General features: G+C 42.6%; 1 protein-coding gene across 1 annotated transcript in view; it reads right to left on the bottom strand.

The window, feature by feature from the left end:
* Positions 1-9,936, bottom strand: part of Zbtb2 (zinc finger and BTB domain containing 2) — a 29,218-nt gene that overhangs the window by 18,823 nt on the left and 459 nt on the right. The gene's annotated exons all lie outside the window — the stretch shown is intronic.

Genomic DNA, 9,936 nt, shown 5'->3' with positions numbered 1-9,936 from the left:
GGCGAGCCGCGCGCCGGCCGAACTTAGGCAAGCCATGTGCAGCCGGGCCGAGGAAACTTCTGCCTCTCCGCCCGGCGGGGCCGGAGGCGTGGGGGGCGCAGCCCTCCCCCGGTCCTCGGGCGGCGGCGTTTCGGTAGGACCCCCGGGGTGCCGAGGGACGGAGGGCTGCTCGGCGGACAGCTCCTGCTGTCAGCTGGCGCTTGACATCTCTTGGGGCGCCCCCCCACCCCCGCACCCCTCTCTCCCCCGACCAGGTCCCTTCCCCTGCGCTAAGCTTAAGTTCTCAGGGCATCGCCGCTGCCTTCCTGGCGGCCGGTGGGACCTGCAGAAGGTACCTGCGTGTCCGCCGCGTGCGGTGTCTGGCGAGTCGGGATGGAGGCAGGTGGCCCTAGTGGATTGGAGGCTGCAGGGCCATGTGGGTTGCCAGAGAGCTGTCTGACTCTCCTGTTGAAGTTTTGGCCTTTGAAGGGCGGGCGCCGTGGATCCCAGAATTGCAGTTCTCTTAGATTGCCAGGTCCAGAGAATCTTGGAACCCGACTATCCTGAAACACAGTTCACCCGGCCGTCTAGTTAGAATTCCTTGGTTATTTTTAATATTTTAAAGTTTACGTTGTTGTTGTTGCTGTTGCTTTGTTAGAATTCTTCCCTTCTCTGAGGACTAGACTGGAGTTCTTCATTTCCTCATTTAGGATTTTGAAGACAGAAAGGTAAAAGCGTGATTCACAAGGAGATAGGATAGGTAGCCGTTTTCAGATTACTTAAGTTTTATAGTTTTGTGTGTGTGTGCAGTGGTAGTGATACTGGGTATTGAATTTTCAGGGCTTCCCATTTGCTAGGCAGGCTCTGTAGTACTGAATGCTCTAGCCTTAACTCTAGTTTGAAAGCCTGTCAGCCTGTTTATATGTATCTTCATTTTGATTTACATCCAGACTAGCACAGTGCCTGTTTACAAAACATTTAAGGTAAACCTATCTGAAGACATTTAATATACAGAGTACCCTCCTAGACATCTTGAGGTTGATTTAGCAGTCTTATGTCTGTAGCTGTGGATGACTTCTTAGAAAAGGAACAGCTCGGTTAACTGGTGGCCCCAAAGTGAATAATAGATTCAGCATACACCTTCCTTGAACTTTCTTATTCTTTGATCATCTAGATAAATGACTTGTCGTGGTTAAATGTCTGCTTCCAGAACCAAATTCTGGCCCTGATCTTAGTGGTCAAGTTCACTGTCACTAAAAAAACATGAAGGTTGGCCTTCGGACTGGCATGCCAGGTTCTTCCGGGTGGTTCTATAGTTGAAGTCTGTTTCCTCTTACTAAGAAACTAAAATGATTTTGGCTTTTTCTTTCCTGTAGAGAACCATAGAGATCTTTGAATTCTCAATTTCTTTGGACTTTAGAGTGCTCAAAACTAAGTACTGAAGTTGTAGGTGGAAGTGGTTGGACAGAGACTTCCCCTTATGTCTAGACTTCTTGAATCAGAGTAACTTTAAGGATATGTGATAGTTTCCCAGAACTCTAGGTTTATAGGAAGAAACCAAGATAACAGTTCTCAGACTAAGAACTAAAGGATGTACTGTCAAGATGGTCTGTTCACTTCCAGAGCTGCTGATCTCAAGTTTAGAAGTGAGCTTCTTTGCTGCTAATTCTCAAGGCGTAGACAGTTGCACTTGATTTTTTTCCAAGTATGTAGATAAATTTTAGTCACCATCACCAGGAAATAATATAAAGAATTCTGGCTGGGCGTTAGTGGCTCACGCCTGTAATCCTAGCTCCTCAGGAGGTTGAGACCTGAGGATCGCAGTTCAACCCCAGCCAGGGCAGGAAAGTCTGTGAGACTCTTACCTCCACTAAACCTCCAGAAAACTGTAAGTGTGTCTGTGGCTCAAGTGGTGAGCACTTTTCTTGAGCTGAAGAGCTGAGGGACAGCACCCAGGCCCAGAGGTCAAGCCCCATGACTAACAAAAAAGAAAAAGAGAAGACTTCTGTAGACTGTCTTGTTTTCCTCAACTGGTTGAAGTAGAAGCATTTAGAAAGATATGTGTGTCTGCAAAGGCTGGAGCAAAAACAGCAGCATTGCAGAGAACAGGACTGTTTAAGAAGTCCTACTTTGGAAGAGCCACAAATCTTGAGTTAAGTAGTAAAACTTAGAAGTCACTTTTTAGTGTTTATGTACTGATTTATGTGGGTGCTTTGAAAGTAAACCTGGCAAATCAGGAGTTCAAAATAGTTTAATATGTTTATTTCAAAGAAAATAGATCAAATTCATCAAAAATAAGTCATGAGTAGTCTAAAGTCTTGTATTTTTATTTGTGATCTGAGATACAGCCTATAAAAGCTCCCATTTGATTATATTTTGAAGAGAGTAGTTCTACTGAGAGTGTCTTAATTTTCTTTCATTGGTTTAGTGACAATTTATATAAAATGTTTATGTAAAATTTATAGAAACTGAGATCATGCCCCCTCTGGGATTTCCCTGTGTTTTAGGGAGTTTTTGTTCTAAACCTGTTGTAGACCTGTAGGTCTACATGTTTTCAACTGTGATTGTAAGGAACACTTTTGTTTTTTGTCAGTCGTAGGACTTGAACTCAGGGCTTGGGTGCTGTTCTTGAGCTTTTTCCCTCAAGGCTAGCACTCTTAACACTTTGAGCCACTTCTGGTTTTCTAGGGATTAATTGGATATCAGAGTCTCATGGACTTTTCCTGCCCAGGCTGGCTCAAAACTGTGATTCTCAGATCTCAGCATTCTTAGGAACTAGGATAACAGGCTTGAGACATTGGCACCTGGCTAAGGAACAAACACATTTTGTGTGTGTGTGTGTGCAGATACTGGCGTTTGAACTCAGCTCCACCTCTGGCTCCTTTTTTTTTCTTCTTCTTTTTTGCCAGTCTTGGGACTTGAACTCAGGGCCTAGGGACTGTCCCTGAGCTGCTTTTTTGCTCAAAGCTAGCATTCTACCACTTGAGCCACAGTACCACTTCTGGCTTTTTCTGTTTATGTGGTACTAAGGAATTGAACCCAGGGCTTTATGCATGCTAGTCAAGCACTCTACCACTAAGCCGCATTCCTAGCCCCCCCTTCCCCCTCCTTTTTCCCTCCATTTCCCCCCTTCCCTCCTCCCCTCTTTTCCCCTCCCTCCCTATCCCCCCCTCCCCCCGCTCTTTTTTTGGTAGGTAGGTGGAGATAGGAGTCTCATGGACTTTCCTGTCCTGACTGGCTTTGAACTGTGATCCTCAGTTCTCAGCCTCCTAAGTAGCTAGGATTGCAGTTGTGAGCTACCAATGCCTGTATTTTATATTGCTACTTACTGCATACACTGAAGTTAAACTTTTAGGAAATAGTAATTGAGTAATTGTGACTGATGTTCTTTGCTTTCTTTTCTATTTCATTAAAAAATTGAAGCCCGTTGCCTGTGGCTCATGCCTGTAATCCTAGCTACTCAGGAGGCTGAGATCTGAGGATCATGGTTCAAAGCCACCCCAGGAAGGAAAGTCCGTGAGACTCTTATCTCCAGTAAGCTAACTCAGAAAACCTGAAGTGGTGCTGTGGCTCAAGTGGTAGAGTGTTAGTCTTGAGCTGAAGAGCTGTGGGACAGCGCCCAGGCACAGAGTTTAAGCCCAATGACAGACAAAAAAAAATTTTTTTTTGATTAGTGGCTCCTAGCTATTCAGAAGGCTGAGATCTGAGGGTGTGCTTTTGAAACCAGACCAGCCAGAAAGATCTGCAAGATTCTATACCTCCAGCTAATCAGCAAAAAGGCAAAAGAGGAGCTGTGGCTCAAATGGTATAGTACCAGCCTTGAGCCAAAAAGCCAAGTAAGAGCAATAGACCCTGAGTTCAGATGCAGTACTGACACTCAAAAAAGTTGATCACAAGTTGATCACAGACTACCTTCTGTTTATTTCATCAACACCAGGTGAGCCAGGGTTCATAGTCTGAAGAACGCTAGTGTATTAATTCTATTGTTAGAAACTAACCCAAAACTTAGTTGGCTTACCAACAATGATCTGTTCCTCTGACATAGTTTCTGGCAGGAATCTGGGAGAACTGTAGCGGGGTAACTCTGGGTAATAGTTTTGCCCAAGGTCACAGTCAAGATATTGATGGGCTCCTTGATCTCAACAGGTTGGTAGCAGGTTCAGTTTTTCTTTGGGTTGCTTGAGTGTCCTCATGTGGTGGCTGGCTTTCCTCAGGGATTAGAATGAGTGACAGGCAAAAGCAAAGAAGCCATTTTATACACCAAACACATCCTGAACCTAAGGGGCTGGGAGATAAGCTCCACCTCTTGAGAGTGTTAGCGTATAGGCACACAAATACACATAAACATACACATTTTTATGCTGGTCCTGGGGCTTGAACTTGGGGCCTGGGCCCAGTCTCTGAATTGCTTTTTGTTCAAGGCTAGCACTTGAGCCACAGCTCAACTTCCAGCTTTTTTGGTGGTTTAGTGGAGATAAAGAGTCATACACACTTTCCAGGCTGGGCTAGCTTTGAACGATGCTCAGATCTCAGCCTACTGAGTAGTAGCTAGGATTATAGGTGTGAGCCACTGGTGCCCAGCTCAGTATAGACATTTTATTTTTTAAGACATTTAATAACCAATTCAGTTCTGTATTTTTCCAGTTTATGGATGCATTGCAATTGAATCAAAAACTGCTGTAGTCAGTCTGTAAGTAATTACTTTGCTTAAGCCATATTTTTTCTCTGAGGACATCTAGTCTTCCTCAAAACCTAGATTTAAAGAAGCAGGCTCTAAGAAGTGAAGTAGTTAATTAGCCTAAGGCCATTCAGTCTGGGGGCACTTCTCACATTTTCTGTGATCTTTGTCATTAGCAATCTGTGTGCTGGTAATGAAGAGAAAATTGACAGGTAAATAATACTTTTAATCCTTCCTAAAAAAGTAAATGTGGAACTGTTCTTTAGTCTCCCAATTTGCAGTGTTAAAATAGTAGTTAACACTTTAAATGAAGGGTACTGTTTGGTATCTGGATGTTAAATTCCTCTCTCCCAGTAGAGTTTTAGAAAAAAATAAAATGTACTTAAGTGAATTCAAACTACTTTGAATATTGAGCCCCAAGTATCGCCTGCCTGCTGACCACAAGAAGGTATGGTGCAAATTAATTCTGTATAGCAAGTCAAGGGCCCAAGGGAGGGTTTGCGAAGTCAGGGTTTCAGGATAAAGAACAAACTACCACTTCATTCAGTGACTTTCATGGAAGCTTTGGATTCTTGAAGGGCTTTTTTTTTTTTTTTTTCTTTTCTTTGTAGTGCTTGAGCCTGAGTCTGAGTGCTGTCCTGGAGTTTTGTTTTTTTGGTCACTTGTGGAGCTTGAACTCAGGGCCTAGGTGCCATTCTTGAGATTTTTTTTACTCAAGGCTATTGTGCTACCATTTTGTGCCACAGCATCTGGGTTTTGGTGGTTAATTGGGAGATAGGACTTTTCTTACCTGGGCTGGCTTTGAATCATGAACCACAATCCTTATGTCTCAGCGTCCTGAGTAGTTAGGATTACAGGTGTGAGCCACCAGTGCAGTTTAGTAATCCCAGAAATAGGATGAAACCTGGTATTGAAGGAATGAATGAAGCAAGGGTACATTTCTCGATTTTGTTTTTCCCTTTGATTTTGTGTGCCTCTCTCCCCACATTCTCTTGAGTAACAGGTGGCACATAGTAGGTTAACAGTTAGCTTATATGTTTTGCTATTAAAAAAATGCAAGATGCAAGAATGGCACTTTTTTCTTTTTGGTTGTGGGGCTTGAACTCAGGACTGGGTGCTGTCTGAGCTTTTGCTTGAGCCACAGCACCACTTCTGGCTTTTTCTGTGTATGTGGTACTCAGGAATCAAACTCAGGGCTAAATGCATGCTAGGCAAGCACTCTGCCAGTAAGCCACATTCCCCACCTAAACAACTGAAATTTTTTGGTGTGTGGTTGCTGGGGATCAAACCCAGGATTGTGCTTGCTAGGCAAGCACTTAGCTATGAAGGCACATCCTAGCCCTCCACTTCCAGTTTTTAGGTGGTTAATTGGTGATAAGAGTCTCCTAGACCTTCAGATCTCAGTCTTCTGAGTAGTTAGGATTACACGTGTAAGCCACTAGCTCCTAGCTGCAACTTCTTAAAACACATTTCAGTTTATCTTACCTTGATTCCTGACAGTTTCTGTTCTTAAACCACTGTATACATTTGTAGATTACTTCTTGTTTTTGTTTATGTCTCTCTTGGAACCCACAGGCCCTACTCAAAGCTCTTGAGTACTTCTGGTACTTAAATCCTTAGGTTTAGTTGACTTTGTAGTTGAAAAACCTACATGATGGTATTTTTCCTACTAGAAGGAAAAGAAAAAACCTATTGTAGAAGGCCTTTGGGTGTAGAGTAGGTATTGGTGGTGTATATGCAAATAACAAACATCTCTGCTCTTGAGAGAGAAAGCAACTGGATAATTAACATTCAGTGGTTCTGTTTTAGATGTGAAAAGTGCTGTAGTGGGTTGTTATGCCAACTGAATCTTGAAGGGTGAACAGATGTTCAGAAAGTGTTCTTAGTTTGCTAACCTGTTTAGTTTGGAGGTAATGGGTTTCTTGGTCTAATTCTTTCATTATATATCTGCCATAAATTATTTTTTCTTGTAGTAATTACTCTGGCATGTACATTCTTAGTATTTCTCTAGAATTGTGATCCAAACTAGTGCTCACTAGCCACATGTGGATGTAGCAATGAATATCACATTTAGCCATATATGCTCAATAGCCACATGTGGTTAGAGGTTACCATATTGGGCAGCACTGATATTGTAAGATCATTTCCATTATTACAGAAAGTTCTGTTGGACAATGTTCCTCTAGAGTTATGGGAGTTGAACTAAGGGCCCGAACTCTGGGCCCGTATTGAGTTAGGAGTGGACTAAAGGAACTTAACTTTCTTGTCTGTCACTTGGAGAGACAGAACGATGAGCATTCATGAGCAGAGGGAACAGTGTAGTATGTTGTTCTAGGTAGGGTATGGCTCAGCTGGTTGAGCACCTGCTTAGTACACGTGTGTGCACTCATTTGCTTTAGTGTCAGATCTGGACTGGGTTTGAATCATGCTGCCTCCCTTAGTTAACCTGTGATTCTCAGTTTTTCATTTTACTAAACTAGGGATAATAGTTAAAGGTTCTGTGTGAAAAAAAGTTCTGGGAAACAGTGGTTCATGCCTGTATTCCTGCATACTCAGCAGGCTGAGAGTCTGTGAGACTAATCTCCAACTAATCAAAAGAGATGGAAGGGAGCTATGGCTGAAGTGGTAGAGTACCAACCTTGAGCACAAAAACTAAGGGATAGTGCCTAGGCCTGAGTCCAAGTTCCAGTTCCAGCACTGTACCCCACAGTACCCCAGTAAAATGATGGAATCATTGGTATATTTTTGAAATAACACTGGAAAGTAGCTTAAAATTGTTTGGAAAAACTGCCCATGTGCAGTTTTGTTAATCTCAACATAGTGTATATGCTTTTGTAGTCACTAAGTATACAGGACTGTTTGTCACTGTAAAATTCCCAGGGGTTATGCCTTTTGCCCTCTTCCTGTCTGGCACCCTGACCTGTTATGTAAGTGGAATTATGCCATTTGTGGCTTTTTTTACACTACCCTTTTTCATGTAGTGTTCTATCAGTGAACTACACCTCCAGTACATGGTTTTTTTTTTTTTTTTTGGAGCTACTGGGGTTTTTGCCTGATACGGCAAAACCACAATCATCAGGATCTCTGCCTCCCTAGTTGCCAGGATTACAGGTTTGAGCCACTAGTACCTGGCCCCACAGCTGATTTTGAAACACATAGTTAATTTTGAAATTTTTTTCCCAATTATTTGAATGGTACTGAAATTTGAACTCAGGGCCTTATGCGTGCTAAGGATTTGTGGGACTCAGTGCAAACCCTATCATATAAATCAAGGAGCATCCATTCTTCATTCAGAGCCCTGATTGTATATGTCTATATCATATCAGCACATTTGTCCTTCGAGTATTAGAGGCATTGAGCCCTGGGCCTTGTGCAAATGATAGGTAAGTGCCCTACCACTGAAACACATTTTATGAAAATCTTTTTTGTGGGTGGTGGAGGCTTTTTTTTTTTAAGTAGTTGAACCACATATCTATAGCTTTCCAGCAAAATTCTGAGTTGAAAAAGGTGGCTGTTTATGCATTGTTAGTGGAGTTTTTTTGTTTTTGTGTTTTTGCCAATCATAGGGCTTGAACTCAGGACCTGGGCACTGTCCCTGAGCTTTTTTGTTCAAGGGTAGTGCACCACTACTTGGAGCTGTGCTTCCAGCTCTGTTGTAGTGATTACTTGGAGATGAGTCTCATGGACTTTGATGCCTTGCCTGGATTGGTTTTGAACCATGATCCTTAAGAGTTCAACCTCCTAAGTAGCTAGGATTATAGGTTTGAGCCACTGTGCCTAGCTAATTACTGTTTAGGCTCTAGTCTGAAGATAGGCGTGGTTACCTAGGATTTAGCCAATTTCAGGACTGAAAGTTTGGCTGCTCCAAGGGAAGTCCAGGGTGGTTTCAATACATCTGAGAAAGGACATAAAACACACAAGAGGTTGGGGCTAGGAATGTGCTTTACTGGTAAAGTGCTTGCCTAGCATGCATGAAGCCCAGGGTTCCTCAGTACTACACAAACAGAAAATGCCAGAAATGGCGCTGTGGCTTAAGTGGTAGAGTGCCTCCTTTGAGTGACAGCAGCTCAGGGACAGTGCTCAAGCCCTGAGTTAAAGCTTCAGGGAAAAAAAAAATGAGCATGAGAGAAGTTTTAGTAGTGAGCCCTCATGAGGATTACAACTAATCTCAATAGGTAACCAGAAAGTAAGGTCCTTTAGTTCCAGATCAGCATAAAATTTTTCTCTTTTTTTGCCCATCATGGGGCCTGGGCGCTATCCCTCAGTTCTTCAGCTTAAGTTCTTCACTCTACCACTTGAGCCACAGCACCACTTCTGTCCCCTTTTCTGCTTATGTGGTACTGAGGAATTGAACCCAGGGCCTCATGCATGCAAGGCAAGCACTCTATCATTGAGCCACCTTCCCAGCCCAGATCATCAAATTTAAGGTCTTGTTGCCAGTAGTGGTTTAGATTCATTGGAATTGCATCATTAGTATTTATTAGTTTCTTGTGTAGAAAAGTTGAGTTTAAAAGTCGAGTTTATACTCATAAGAATTTTTCCTGTTCTGAATTTTAAAACTCAAATTAATTCCCAGTAAGTTACTTAGTTTTACTAGTCTGTTCCCTGCCTCTCTTGTGGATTTGAGTATCTGTAAACAGGTGATGTCAGATAGTTGTTTGCTTGTTTTCCTACTGCCTTCATTAGATGTAAGATGTGTGAAAGCTGTGGGCCTCATTTCTACCACTGTCTTAGAGCTGAGAGAAGTACATCAGATCTTCTAATACTTATTTTTTAAATTAGATAAAAGAATGTCTGTGAGTAGATTTTTACCAAGCCCATGATTTCAGATTATTTTAACAGATAAGGAATGTTGAAAATTTTTTTAAAGGAAGCTTACATTAAAAAAAAATTATTTGTTGTGTGTGTGTGTGTGTGTGTGCGCGCTAGTCCTGGGACTTGAACTCAGGGCCTGAGTGCTGTCCCTATTTTTCCTCAAGATAATGCTGTACTGTTTGAGCCACAGCTTTTTGGTGGTTAATTGGAGATAAAAGTTTCACAGACTTTTCTGCACTGATTGGCTTTGAACTGTGACCCTCAGATCTCTGCCTCCTGCGTAGCTAAGATTACAGATGTGGGCCACTGGCGCTTGTTTTAGGGAAGCATTTTAAACTCATACTTGGTTTCAAAGTGTACTGTTGGAACAAAAATGTAACCTCTATAAAATTTTCTTTCATGAGGGGCTGGGAAGGTGGCTCAGTGGTAGAGCACTTGCCTTGAATGCCTGAGGCCCTGGGTTC

This window comes from Dipodomys ordii, unplaced genomic scaffold (genome assembly GCF_000151885.1).
Source record: "Dipodomys ordii isolate 6190 unplaced genomic scaffold, Dord_2.0 Scaffold98, whole genome shotgun sequence".
NCBI classification, from domain to species: Eukaryota; Metazoa; Chordata; class Mammalia; order Rodentia; family Heteromyidae; genus Dipodomys; species Dipodomys ordii.
The sequence above is the reverse complement of the archived record's forward strand: the minus strand, read 5'-3'. Positions and strand labels throughout refer to the sequence as shown.